General features: G+C 41.8%; 1 pseudogene; it reads right to left on the bottom strand.

Annotated features, from left to right (window-relative positions):
* Positions 1 to 4,781: 4,781 nt before the first annotated feature.
* Positions 4,782 to 14,179, bottom strand: LOC104861828 (annotated as a pseudogene).
* Positions 14,180 to 14,629: the final 450 nt, after the last annotated feature.

The following is a 14,629-nucleotide window of genomic DNA, read 5'->3' as shown; positions in this document are numbered from 1 at the left end:
CCAAAAAAAAAAAAATAGACCCCAAAATTTAAAGACCCAATAAAAATAGGCATCTGTAGTGAATAGACAATTCTCAGATAAAGAAGTACAAATGGCCAATAAATACATGCAAAATATATTCAACGTGACTGGCAATTTGAGAAATGAAAATTAAAACAACACTGAGATGCCCTCTCACTCCAGAAATAATGGCTATCATCAAGAAATCAATGAAAAACAAATGCTGCAAGGCTGCTGGGGGAGGGTGGGGCACTACTTCATTGCTGCTAGGAGTACAAACTGGTACAACAACTGTGGATATCAGTATGAAGAGCCCTCCAAACACTAAAAATAGAAATTCCATTTAACCCAGCTTTTCTCCTTCTAGGTATCTTTCCAAAAAGTTAAAAGTATCGTACCATGTGATAAATACACATACTCGTGTTTATAACAACACCGTTCTTTTTTTTACAACAGCACAGTTCTTAATAACTAAGTAGTTATTAAGTAGCCTGTATGTCCATCAGCAGATGAATGCATAAAGAAAATGTGGAAATCATACACAATAGAGTACTACTCTGCCATAAAAAAGTATAAAATTGGGCCGGGGATTTGGCTGAGAGGCTTTGCAGCCTGCCTCTCAAGTGCAAGGGCCTGAGTTCAATCGCTGGTACCAAATAAATAAATAAAAATATAAAAATATAAAATTGAGCAGTTTCTAGGAAAATGAATGCACCTTGAGAGAATAATGTTAAGTGAAGTGAGATACAAATATTATGTAGTTTCTATTATATGAGAAATTCAATATATAAATAAAGTGCAATACAAAAGAAAGATAATAGGAAAAAAACAGAAAAAGATACTGTAATCGGGCATGGACAATTAATTTTCAAAGAACTTGTAAGATAAATGAATCTAATGCTGGCATAAAAGGTGAAAATCAAGGGAAAGGTGGAAAAAAACATTTGTGACGTGGGGTGTACCCATACCAATTTTCCACAATGAATGCAAATTATTATGTACTGTGAAAACATGCTAATAAAAAAAAGTCACAAAGGAGGTGAAAGACAGGTGTCTTTTAACTTATTCACTAGCTAAGGCAACATAGCTTCCAAAATTCTATGTCCTACTTTGGGATCATTCCAGACATATTCTACATTCCATTAGGAAATGTATAATTAGACATGCATATAAATCATGTTGTAGCACATGCAACAATTATAGTGGAACCTACAAAACAATATTGTAAACATGGTTCTACCTGCACATACATATTAATTTGGGAGAGAAAAGAGAGCAGTGCCATTTCCCATGGCGCTCAAGTTTTCAGGGTGAAGGCATCTAAGCTTCCTGTGGGTCAGATGATGTCCTGGGAAGGTACCTGGGGCAGGGACCCGCTCACATGCACCAGTGGAACCCTGCCCACCAACACACACACACCACCTGCCTTCTGCTACCCAGTGAGCTGAGGTTCCCCAAGTCATCTAGAGTTTCCTGGGAGGGAGGAGTGTGCCTCAGAGGGACATCAAGGCCACGAAGTCACAGAGGGACACTGGGCCCGGGTGCATGAGGATGCCACACTGTGTCCCACACGAGCACAAGAATGGGGTACTCAACTAGTGGTGCCGGGCTCACTGGTTACCCATCTGGACAAAGAGAGCAAATTAGGCCACTATTGTCCATCTTGCTCAAGAGTAATTCCCAGCACATCTCTGAGACAAAACTTGACATGGGAAGGGATGAAAGAATTGGGAAACCGAAAAGGGGGCTCTTTTAGTGATCAGAGCACGGGCAAGGCCATCCTCAGCCACCCACCAAACACTGAGACACACGGTCAGGGAAAATTAACCTTCCAGGTGCAAAGGAGGCCACGAGCAAAGTAAGGAAGAATGTAACAGACTGTAAGCAGACACCTGCAGCAACTGTAACAGGGAGCGGGCGAGGCACCCACTGCAGACCTCTGCTGGGCTCTGGTGCAGCGCCCTTCTGCATTTTGGAACTGTGTGTATCCTCTAGAAGGGAGGTAGGAGCACATCCTGCCCACCGTACTCACCTCATAGCCGAACGGTGCCAAGGCACAGAGACTGACTTGGTGAGGGCTATGCTGGCTCATGGGCAGCCCTGAAAAGGGAATGGGTTGGGGTGGAGGCTGCTTCGAGAGTGACATATAGGGCTCCGGCGAGGACGCAGGGTTTGACACTGCATGAGCCCACGGGAAGGTGGATGGCTGCAGCCTTGCGTACACTTTCAGAGAGAGGGCTGGAGGGCTTTTTCCAAGGACGGGATCCCCAGGGGAGGAGGCAGGCTGGGGTCGGGTGCAGGAATGAGTGTAGAAGCTAGTACTTTCAGGCACCAAATGGAAAGGTGCTGATGAGATAAATAAGAGGCAAAGCCAAGGCCCTCTGTGGAGCGAGCTGGAAAGCAGTCTGTGGCATCAGTTGCGGACTGGTAGAAGAGATGGCGCAGGCTGGGGCAGCATCTTCAAGGCAGGACACCTCCCCACCGAATGTAACAAGCCCAGTGTGGATGATCTTGTTCGGTGTTCTCCGGGGGAAACTCAGAAAAGGCTGTCTGACAGACGCAGAAGACAGGTGAGTCTGGCGATTGGTAGTTCACGGCTGTTCTTAGTTTACGTTGCATGGCCTGTAGGAGGTATGCAACAGGAGCCCTCGCCAGTGCTCAGGGCCTCTTGGTGTCTGGAGCAGGCCCTGGGCGGCAGGAATACTTCCCACCCTGCTCCATATGCCTCCCTCAGAGGCAGAACGCACGGGGAGCTGGGCTCCTACCTGGCACCACCGCAACCGTTCAAGGGACAAGGGGCAGTGTTTTGGGGAGGGCAGTGCAAAGAAATGGACAGGAGGGTTTCGATTTGGGTCAAGACCACACAGTGGAGGCACCTTGATGCTGGCAGGCTTCCCTGTGACAGAGCCGCTCAGGAGATGGGCAGGAAGCCTCCAAGGCCTTCCCTGAATTTGGAGTCAGCTGTGACTGGCCTTAAAATGTCAAGTGCCCAAAAGATGCCGGACAGCTATACACAGACAGGAAATTGGAATTCAGTGGCGTGCAGGGGAGTATGGAGGTGCATGCTAGTTTGGGCCACAAGCTAGGAGGAAGGAGAGCAGCTTCTGCCACCGTGGTAAGATTAAAAGAGGCTGAGCAATGAGGGGTCCCTGAAGGCAAGGCAGCAAGGCAGTCCAGCAAGGCAGGCTGGACTTGAAAAGGAGGACGCAGGAGCCGTCTGCAGAGAAATCCTTGAAAAGCAGATTGTCCGGCCGGGCTGCGGTTCCCCTGGGAGAAAAGGGCAGTCCCACTGGCAGCTGCTGGGAAGCAAGACAGGGCCCGAGAGCCAGCCAAGGATGCCCTAGCAGGGTGAGCCTCGATGGGGGTGTGGAGCGGCAGTGACCACACCAGTCATTTGGTGGCCACCCAAGCCTCCCGGGCCTGGGAAAATGCAGTGTCCCCGTTCTTGGTCAGAGCACTTCCCAGCGTTGTTTGGGGGACCTGGCAGTGCCCCAGGCCTGCTGTCAGCATGCAGTGCGAGCTGCACAGTACAAGAGAGAAAGCCCTGAACTTACCCGAAACCAAACCTTTTGGGCAGAAGGGAGAAGAGGAAATGGGAAGAAAACCGTGTTCCGTGTGGACGAGCAGAGGCCAAAGGCAGGGCATTGTGCAGACAGACCACTGCTGCTCAGGGCACGGTCACCCACCCCAGCATCCCAGGGAGGCTGCCCAGGAGAGGGCACCTTTCCCAGAAGCAGCACCACACAAGGAGAGCAGATGTGATTGGTGACTGTGTCCTCGCTTTGAGACAGGGGACCACTGTCTGAGACACCGCAAACACATAAGGAACCTGGCTTTGGTGAGGCAGAAGCTAGGACTCTCTGGGAGAGGTCTGGAAATATTCCGGAAGTCAGGGAAAGAATGAGTTGGCCAGACCGGCCGTGAACCCGATCCATGGTTTGGCACCCAAGGGTGCTTCCTTTCCCCTCTGGGGGGGTGCCAGGGCCTCGGAGGGAGGGTGCAGAGATGTCTCTGGATGGATGGACAGGTGGGCGAGGCCTGTTGGTTGGTGGTGCTAAGCACCCTCCGCATCTGCCCTACTACCCCCCAGCGAGTACGTGCAGGACTCTACCATCCCCTTCCAGAGTCCCACCCAATCAACGTACAGGGGAAGTTAGCAAGGAAAGGAAATTCTGCCACAGGAAGCAGCTGCCAACACTCTCATTCTGCCAGGAAGCAGAGCTTGGTATCCCATGGAAGGCAGGAGGGCTAGAAGCCGGCTTAACAGCAGCTTCTCAGGATAGGTAGGTAGACCTCCATCAGGTAGGCTGGGCAAGAGGCAATCGTTATTGTGATAATTATGCAGCAGATGTGCAGGGATGCGTGACAGACACACACACACACACACACACACACACTCCCCGGCTGCCCCCAGCCCAGCAACTAAGGCCTTTCTAGACAAAACCTCAAGGACATTGTCCTTCCTCCCCCGGCCGGCAGTCAAGGAGATACCTTTATCAGGGGCTGCCTGCTTCAAGGCTTCAAGGGTATAGGCTCCTGCGGTTCTCTCAACATGCCCACTTAATTCTGCCAAACCCAGGCCCCGCCCCCCGGGCTGTCACCCCTGCCCCCTCTCTTGAGGTTTATTCTGAACACTGAAGCCCCTTTCTGCCCCTGCCTCCTGCGATCACCGAGCGTCCATCTGCCAGGGAGCAGACGCCCCAGTCAGCTGGCGTTTATTGTGCACTTTTTGTCTTTCCCTTTGTGCAGACCACTGCAAAGTCAACGAGAAGGACCGTGTCTTCGTTTTGCCGACCAGAGCACACAAGTTTATTGACGATACACACAGATGTAGGCTTTGTGGGGGGAGGTTCAGTCGGTAGTACGGATAGAAGGGGAGTGCACTTTTTGGATGAACAGATTCATTTGCCATCCATCAGCTGGTGTTAGAAGAAGAGCAAAGGAAAAAAATACCTCAATCTAAACAGCGGCAGATGCATTTTCAGCACAAGCTTCCCGCATGGATCTGGTCTCTGGGAAGTGGTCCTGCTTAGACAGGGAGACCACCAGAGGCAACAGTAGCACTGTGATGCTGTAATTTGATGCCCCTTAGCCACAGCTGGCAGGCTACAGATCCCCTTACAGCCCGAGGAAGGCTGCAAGGGAGCAATTTACAGTGCACTTTGCCTGCAGACTGCAAAACCAATTAGTTACCCAGAGCTCTGTGGGGGCCCCTGCCTGGCCAATGAGAGTGTGGTCCTGGAGTTAGCGACTGGAACTTTCACCCAGCGACTGATGACTGGCCAAGGCCGAATCTTCAGTGGCACCCAGTGCGGATTCTTTGACATCTGCAAACCAAACCGGGGTTGGGGAAGATTCGGTCCCACTGTGCTCCACATGGCCACTTAAGGGGCGAGCGTTTCCAGGAGAATCTCTCTATTTCCACTTGTTTATCACGAAGGGGGACAGCATCTGGGCACCCAGCAACTCCCCCGCCAAGACTGGCTTTTCAGACAAAACCATCAGCAGTTCCAAAACCTGAACCTTAGCAGCACATCCACTTCCCTCGGATAGCAAAGGAAACATCAGGTCTGAAAAGGATTTGGCAAGCATGCTATTAATCGCTGTCATGCTTATTAACAAATTTAATCCAGCCTGCTGCAGAAATGAGTTGCAGCAATGTGACACAGTTTCCCGACACACCTCATTGGCGTACATCTCAATCTGGCCCTGATTTTCAATGCTGCCATTCACGTTATCTGGGGCACACAAAGCCTTCTCATTGACCGTGGGGTGGGGAGCTGGGATTGCGTCTCCAGTGACTGATGAGTTGACTAAATGTCTATTGACATCGTGGCTAAGTGAAAAAACGGCTTCCTTGGGCTCAGCAAACATTGGTTTTCCCTGGGTGGGAGGACACTTGGAGAGCTTAAGCACACTAGTGCTATTTTTAAAGATGTCAACATCCCAAAATACAGCGTCTCTTTTAGAATGCAGGTGTTTTTTAATTGGCTCATATTGTTTTTGAGTCTCTGAGGGGTCTTGACCTATGTTTCTTGTCTACCTCAACCCTATAAGTTTTTCTTACACCCGTGTCAGAATGCCAAGTCCTCACCTGTCCCCACTCTGAATCACCTCACACTTCTTTGGTCTTTTCTTAGCTCATTTCACCTTCTTCTGATTAGTTTGTGAGCCTTATAGCATCTTGTACACCTGACTTACCTGTCCTCTTTTTCCACAAATTCTTACTATTCTGCTCTACTCTCATGCATCCCTTTTTCTGCCTTACAGCTATTGACACTGTTTCCCCAGGGCCACAGATATTGAGATTAAAGGTTTTCTTGAAACTGTCAGTTTGAATTAAAACCAGCCTCTACCATTCCCTTTTGATTGTCTCACGTGTCACATTTCTTTAAAGGAACCCAAGCTTTTTCAATCCATGGCACATATCCTGCCATTATAGTCAAAGGAAGATAATTCCTTTCCCTTGGATGGTGCTGCCCTCTACTGGCAGACAAATAAAATTCTCCAACATTTTTCAATAGGGTGTAGGAGGCCTTATTGTTGATCTCTGATTTCTAGGGAGAAAATATAGCTTCTCTTGGAGGAACTGTTTCTTTCTCCTTCTTTTCTTCTTCTTTGTCTTCAGGGAAATAATCTCATCTCTTTACTTCCTTCCATTCAGCTATTAATATATATCATCTTGCTTGAACCCATGAAAAAGTAGATTTCATTCATACACACAAAACATCCTTATCACCCAACTTACTCCTCATGTCTTGAAAAAATCTCCTGCTTCTTTAAATTTTTGACCTCCCAGTCAACTCCAAGTTCATTTTCAGGCCTATATTACATTCTGAACTTTAATGCCATGTATTTGTACTTATTAAAAATTGTTTCAGTGAAAAAGTATATTAGTAATAAGAACTTCTGATCCAGTTGAGAGTTCTTCCATTTGCAAAATATATTTGCATGCAACTGTTTGAATCTTTTTAAATTTCTAGTCCCCCTTCCTCCAGTACAACTGAGGCACAATTTCCCTATTGATAAAGGAACAAAGCATAAACACACTATTTGTAAATTGATGTTTATTAACTAGTGACAAACTTGAAACACTACAGAATAAACTTGAAACTTGAAATAAACACTATATTATAAGCTTAATGCTAGGTAGTCTTATGAAAATGTATTTCTTAATTATTTTTTGAACATGTATTCATATTGGATTTCAAGATACCTTAAGTTACATACTTTTTTCTTTTTTCCAGAGCTGCTTCTTGTTTGTAGGCTATGTTGTTGTTGTTGTTGAAACTTAGTTCACAAGGGGCTGTGTTTTTTTCTCTTTGTTTTTTATTAGCACATGTTTGTCATGTACAATGATTCCATTCATCATGAGGCACATGTACCTGTACGTAATATATCTTAATTCTTTTTCCCCCATTCTTCTCCCTTCCTTTAACCCCTTCTTCCCCTCCCCATTTACAAAAGCTGTTTCCATTTTTTCCTTCCACTCTCTTTTTTAAAATACATTTTCTTTTCCTTTCCTTCCTCTTCCCCCTCTCTTTTGTTCTCGTTACCATTTGAACAAGTTCTTCCTACTTTACAATATCTATCCTCCATTTTGTTCCTTATTTGTACTTTGGGTTTCTTACACAAGAGTACAATGCAATATGTACACGTGTGTTTGATTTATTCCACTTAATATTATGGTCTTGAGACCTAAAAATGTCTCAAGTTTATCCTTCTTTATGGTAGAGTAGTACTCTATTATATAAAAACATTACATTTTCTTTATCCATTTATCTGATGCTGGTCATGTGGGCTGTTATCAAAATTTAGCTATTATAAATTGTGCTGCTGGACGGGTTACATTGTTTTGATAAGGCTTCTTACAAGTATGGCTGAATATTTTACTCTAGTCTTCAAAGAAGGGCCATTTTATTTTTTTGGAGTGACTTCTAAAGTCACATGTCTGTTAATTTGGGAGATTATTTGCATATGAGTGCTGATACAAATTAAAATCCAGCTTGACTTCTTTGCATGTCACTCCATGAACACTGACAAGGGAAGGAATACCTTTTCTATAGTATACTGCCATTTCTAGACTGAAAAGTTGGGGAAGAAACTTAATTTTCTTCTTCACATAGATAAGAAAAACTTAAAACACTAAATGTGCTGAGGTCTTTTACTGGCCTCAACAGGTGCAGTGAACTAATAGTGTTAATTCTGATTTTTAAAATTATCTGAAAGGGAGGGCAGGGACAAGGGGAAAAATGAGAACCAAGACCTGTCATATAAAGGTACAAGATCCCAATAGTGAATGTAACTGTACTGTATACCTAAAATGTACCAATAAACTCAATTAAAAAATAAATAAATAAAAATAAAATGATCTGAATCTTGGTTTGTGTAGATTTACAATCTACATGCAATATTAGTAAGATAGATAATGTTTACAGTACCATGTATGTATGCATCCTCCCTTCCACTCTCTTCCACATCCATTAGTTACTGTTATGGTTTGTATCTAGATATTCCCCAAAGCTTCATGCAGTCATAGGTGGGGCTTTTGTAGAGGTGACTGGATCTAGAGTTGTGATGCTAGAATTGACTCATGATACAATGCTAAGATCAAGGGCACTAAAATTAAGGATGTGAGAACTACCTACCCTAAATATCCCGGATAAAATATTGGGGATAAAAAGAGCTGTGATTGCCCCTTGCTTGCTTTTGCTGTCTTATGCCTGCAATAAACTGTTTCTTCTCTGTGATGCCTCTCTGCCATGTGTCACTCTGCCTTAGAGCCCGCCAATTATGGACTGAAACCTTTATGAACTATAAACCAAATAAACATTTTTTCCCTCTAACTTTAAGTATCTGGTATTTTGTCTCAGCAACAAGTGACTAAGACAGTTACTGAATTTTTAAAATCAGCTCAATCATCAATTGGATTATTGCAACTTACTCCTATACCACTTTCCTGAAGCTAAAGAAAATCCTCTATAATCATGAAAATGTAATCTGTATTTTCTAGACTTTTCATTCAGAATGTTCATCATTAAAACAAAAGTTACCATTAAGCAACTCGATAACAACAAATGCTGGCAAGGCTATGGTGAAAAAGGAATCCTTGTACACTGTTGGTGAGAATGTAAATTAATACAGCCATTATGGAAATGAGTACGGACATCCCTCAAAAAGCTAAAAATGACAACTCCCTATGACACAGCTATTCGATTTCTAGGTATCTTCCTGAAAGAGTGAAAGATCTCATATTACAATGATACATGCATACCCATGTTCATAGCAGCGCAATTCATAATAGCTAAATCTTGGAAGTAGACTATATCTCCATCAACTGGTGATAAATAAAGAAAGTGTGGTATTATACACAATGGAGCTCTATTCTACCACAGAGGATAAATGGATCACTTGTAGAGAAATGAATGCACCTTGAAACCAAAATGTTACGTGAGAGAAATCAGACACATAAGCTTAAATATGACATGGTTTCTTTTATGTGAGAATTCCAAAATATAAATAAAGAAGAAAATAAAAGTTAGATAATAAGAAATAGGAAGATACATCTTTTGCAAAAGGGAAGGGGGCCAAGAGATGAAGGGAAGGAGGGAGGAAGGAAAGAGAAAGGGGATGAAAAAAGAATTAAGACATGGTATGTACGTGTACCAACGCCCCATAAAAAATGTAATCATTATGTACTGCAAACATGTACTATTAAAAACTAAAAATTAAAATGGAGCTTAGTAATGACTGGAGAAACAATTACAAGCATACCATGAGACAAGATAAATATAAATTTGCAAACAGAGAGACCGAAAAGGGAATTAACAGAAAAAGAAATAGGCAGTAGAAAGATACAGATATTAAACTATTGGGAGTATTAGGTTTGGATTTTTAATAGTTATGAACAATGTGTGCAAGAAAACAGAAGAGAAAATAACACTTTCACCTAAGAACTAAAATGCTGGGAATATACAAAAAATGGCTGTAATTAAGAAATCACACAATAACAAATGTTGGCGGGGTTGTGGGGAGAAAGGAACTCTTCTCCATTATTGTTGGGAGTGCAGACTGGTGCAACCACTGTGGAAATCAATATGGAGATACCTCAAAGAGCTGGGACTAGAGGTTCCATTTTACCCAGCCATCCCTCTGCTGGGTATCTTGCCAAAAGAACTAAAATAATCATATCACAGTGATGTATGCGCACCCATGTTTATAGTGGCACAGTTTGTAATAGCTAAAACTTGGAATCAGCCGATTTGCCCATCAGCTGGAGACTGGATAAAGAAGATGTGGTTTTTCTATAAAATGGAATATTACTCAGCCATAAAGAATGAGAAATTAGACTCATTCATAAGAAAATGGATACATATTGAGGATATACTCCTAAGTGAAATAAATAAGTCACACGTGTAAATACTGAATAGTTTCTCTGGTGTGAATAAACTATAATACTACATAAGATCCTAATGAGATAACTGACATTTTGAAATGGGAAGCAAGGGGCTAAAGGTGTAGGGAAGGTGGGATGGTTAGGGGAATGGTAACAAGGGAAAAGAAAAAAAATGTGAGAAAATGAAAAGATGGAAATAAAGTGTTTGGTAATGGGGAGGCAAGGAGGGGGTGAAGGGAGGGCAGGGACAAGGAGAAAAAATGAGAACCAAGACCTGTCATGTAGAGGTACAAGATACCAACAATGAATGTAACTGTGCTGTATCTCTAAAATGTACCAATAAATTCAATTATTTAATAAAATAATAAAATAAAATCCTGGGAGTGGAAATTCTGAAACTAAAAATATGATAGTAACATTTAACTTCAGTTCCAACACATAAGGAACTTAAAAGTCATCACTAACCTCCTCACAACCAGAGAAAAGTTGAACAAATGGGTAATAACTTTTCTAAGATTCAACAGAGAGTTGAAGATGTAGTATTAACCAACACTGTCAAATCTGGAGTTACAAGTAGAGAAACAGCTAAGACCAGTTGAGGCCTAAAGTGGAAGCTGTGGTGCCAATAACTTGTAGGAGTACTTACATAATAATTTTCATAAATTAATAGATCTTCAGTATAAAATGGAGTACTACTCAGCTGTAAATAATGAGAAATTAGAGTCATTTATAGCTAAATGTATGCATATTGAGGCCATACTTTTTTATTTTTTATTTTTTGTACCAGGGATCAAACTTGGGTCCTTGCGCTTGCAAGGCAGGCAGTGGAACCACTAAGCTAAATCCCCAGCTTGAGGCCATACTCTTAAGTGATATAAATAGGACACACATGGGTAAATATCAAATAATTTCTCTGGTACAAAAAACTAAAAGTGTAAATAAGATCCAAATTGTATAACTGATAATGTGAAATAGGAAGAAAAAGGCTAAAGGAGTAGCGGAAGTGGGAAGGGTAGGGGAAAGGAAAGAATGGATAAGAAAAATATGAGAAAAGGAAAAAATGGAAACAAAGTCTTTGTAAATAGGGAGGGGTGGAGGGGGAGAAGGGAGTGCGGGGAAAGGGGGAAAAAATAAGAACCAAGATACACCATGTAAAGGTATAAGATCCCAAAAATGAATATAACTGTACTGTATATCAATAAACTTAATGGAAAAAAAAACCTCTAGGAAACTATTCTTAGATATGATATCATACTTCCATTAGTTTTACCTGAAGAAACCCAACAGATTCTCACATTGAAGAAAAGAGTAAAAAGTATGTTTTCATGTTTTGGGCAGGGAAACAGGAAATTAACCTTTCTGAAATATGCTCAGAGTGTTCTCCATGGCAAAAAAAAATTGTCTTGAAAGATAAATTACCTGTGTTGGAGCAGTTGGCCAACGCCATCTAGATCTTCTGTCATCCATAACAGAAGGAAAAATGGCTAAGAAGTTTTTCTGAATGTCACATCAGGGACTCAGGCCCACAAAAACCTGTGAGTTTCCTGCAAGATTATAGAATTTAATTTCTGAACACATCAACAGAAATCCAGTTAACAGTGAATTACAACTGAGATAGTTGAAAGACAGATTCTACTTTTAAATTCTCAGAAACCCCCAAAGACAAAAAGGGACCCCCCAAAATGAAAGGAAATTAGAAGAAATTGAAACCTATGGGAACTATAGTATAGTATAGCAAATATAAAACACAGCACTACACCAGCCAGAATAACATAAAATATCACCATGAAAGTATAACCAGTTGTCTCAGTTCCTATTACCCAATGTATATGACCAGCTTTCAACAAAAAGTACAAGATATGCTAAAAGGCAAAGCAAAAACAGAAAAGTCTGAAGAGACAAAGCAGAACTCAGACTCAGACATAACACAGATTCTGTAATTATCAGATAAAACTTTTAAATAATTACAATTAATATATTAAGGGCTCTAATGGAAACAGAGATAAGAACTTCAATAAAGAATCAAAAAACAGGAATGCTAGAAATCAAATACAGCAAGAGAAATGAATAATGTGTTTGATAAACTCATCAGCAGACTGGACCCAGCTAAAGAAAGAAATCAATAAGCTTGAAGATATGTCAATATAAGCTTCTCAAACTGAAATGGAAAAGGAAAAAAGAATGAAAAACGAACAGACTCTCCAAAGCTGTGGGATAACTATAAAAGATGTAACATACATATAATTGGAATAGGAGAAAAATAAAGAGAAAGAAAAAGAAACACTTAAAGCAATAATGACTGTTAATTATCCAAAATTAATGAGAAACAAACCACAGATCCAAGAAGCTTAGGGAACAAGCAGAGTAAATATGAAAAAACTTTGTACCTCAACATATCACATTCAAACTGCAGAAAATCAAAGAGAGAAAATTTTGAAGGAAAAAAAAGCCAGATAGGGAAAAAAAAAACTTCACCCATATAGAAATAAGAAGAAGGATTCCATAAGACTTCTCATCAGAAAGCATGCAAGCAAGAGAAGAGTAGAGTAAGATTTTTAAAGGCTTAGGGGCAAAAGTAATTTCCCAGTGAGCTAGAATTCTATTCTAGTGAAATGATCCTTCCAAAGAATAGAAAACCAAAAATTTTCTTCAACAAAGACTGAGGCATAAGGAAAGCCCACCCTTTGGAACTCTCTGCCCAAAGTGAATGACACAGATGTCTCAACTGCAGCATCTCTTCCGTAAGGAAGTCCAACAGTTTAATCAACAAAATATTAGACTAATACAACAGAGGAAAGGACTCTAAAATTCTATTTCTGCATAAAAGCAGTGAATAAATTCACAAGACAGTCAGAATCATCCTTATCAGCACTATGGAAATGAATAAAAAGTATACATCAACCAGACTAATCAAGAGATTAAAAGCCAAATTTCAGCGAGAGTTCAGTGGCATTTCAACTTACCCCAGGCCTTTCCCACCCCCATCTCAGTGGCAGCCTTGAAGTAAACAACCACATCCCCTATACATGTTCTAAAAAGAACAGACTTGCAGTTGTAGAGTTTTACCTCTGATGATTCCCTGAAGGACCAGCAAAAAGGTTTTGACTGTATTTCACCTAACTCAAAACATCTCAAAGACTGAAGTGGCTACCTTGGGGGGACATTTGCTGAAAATATTTAAAGTAAAATCCATTATTCAATAGTTCTTGGGGTATTATGGTTAGGGTTAAGAATTGACTATCTGAAAAGCTTGGGAGCAAAGCCTGAGGAATAAGATGTTTTGGAGAATAAGGAATTTGGAACCAATTTGGAACCAAAATGGTCGTGAAAATCTAGATGGCTGCATGCATGTACAGATCCTGGGCACATGCTCTAAAAACGACCAAGAGCCAAGGCTTTTACATCTGACTGGTCTTAGGTACTGAATAAGCAGGAGTGGAAGTGAAGGCATTGCATATTCAAAGTGCTCCCCAACACCCAAAAAGAGTACATCTGTGATAGTTAACCAATTATGTCAATTTAAGTAAGAAATGTCCAATTATATTGGACCTGCATAGCTCTGGGTGTGGCTGAAGGGATTTACTGAATACAGAAGACCCATCCTGGGTGTGAGTGGCTCCAACAAATAGGCTTGTCACCTGAATGGAATAAAAGGCAAAGGTAAAAGGAAGGCTCCCTTCTGTTTCACTGGCGGATCTCCAGTCTACCTTACCTTGCACATCGTCTCCTGGCTTCCAGCACCCACTCTTCAGCATTCCAGCACAGATCTTCAGCCTCTGGCATTGACCCTTCAATCTTCCATCACAGACCCTTTGGCCTCCTGATAAAAATTCGCATGGGACACCACAGTGAGCTCCAGGCCTTCAAATTCTGATTGGACCCTTTTGATTTCCAGTACACAGACAGCCCTTGTGCACTCTTCCACACCTGACTCTGTGGGTTGCCACTGTATAAGCCAACCTCGTAAATCCTTATATATTTATGTATCTTCCTTTAAATCTGTTTCTGTAGTGAGCACTGACTAATACACCATCCAAAAAAAATAACCAGGAGAATTTTGTTTTTGTTTTGCTTTGTCCTTAAGTATTTAAGGAAGTCTCTGGTGATTAGCTGGCTACTAAACTAAGCGAACACCCACTAAAGTGGCTATAGAAGTCACACATATACAAATACTGAATAGTATCTCTGGTGTGAAAAACTAAAATAGTACTCAAGATCCTAACGGGGCAATTA

Source organism: Fukomys damarensis, unplaced genomic scaffold (genome assembly GCF_012274545.1).
Source record: "Fukomys damarensis isolate Sample0158 unplaced genomic scaffold, DMR_v1.0_HiC HiC_scaffold_39, whole genome shotgun sequence".
Classification (NCBI taxonomy): Eukaryota; Metazoa; Chordata; class Mammalia; order Rodentia; family Bathyergidae; genus Fukomys; species Fukomys damarensis.
Note: the sequence above shows the minus strand (reverse complement) of the source record. Positions and strands in the feature narration are given on the sequence as shown.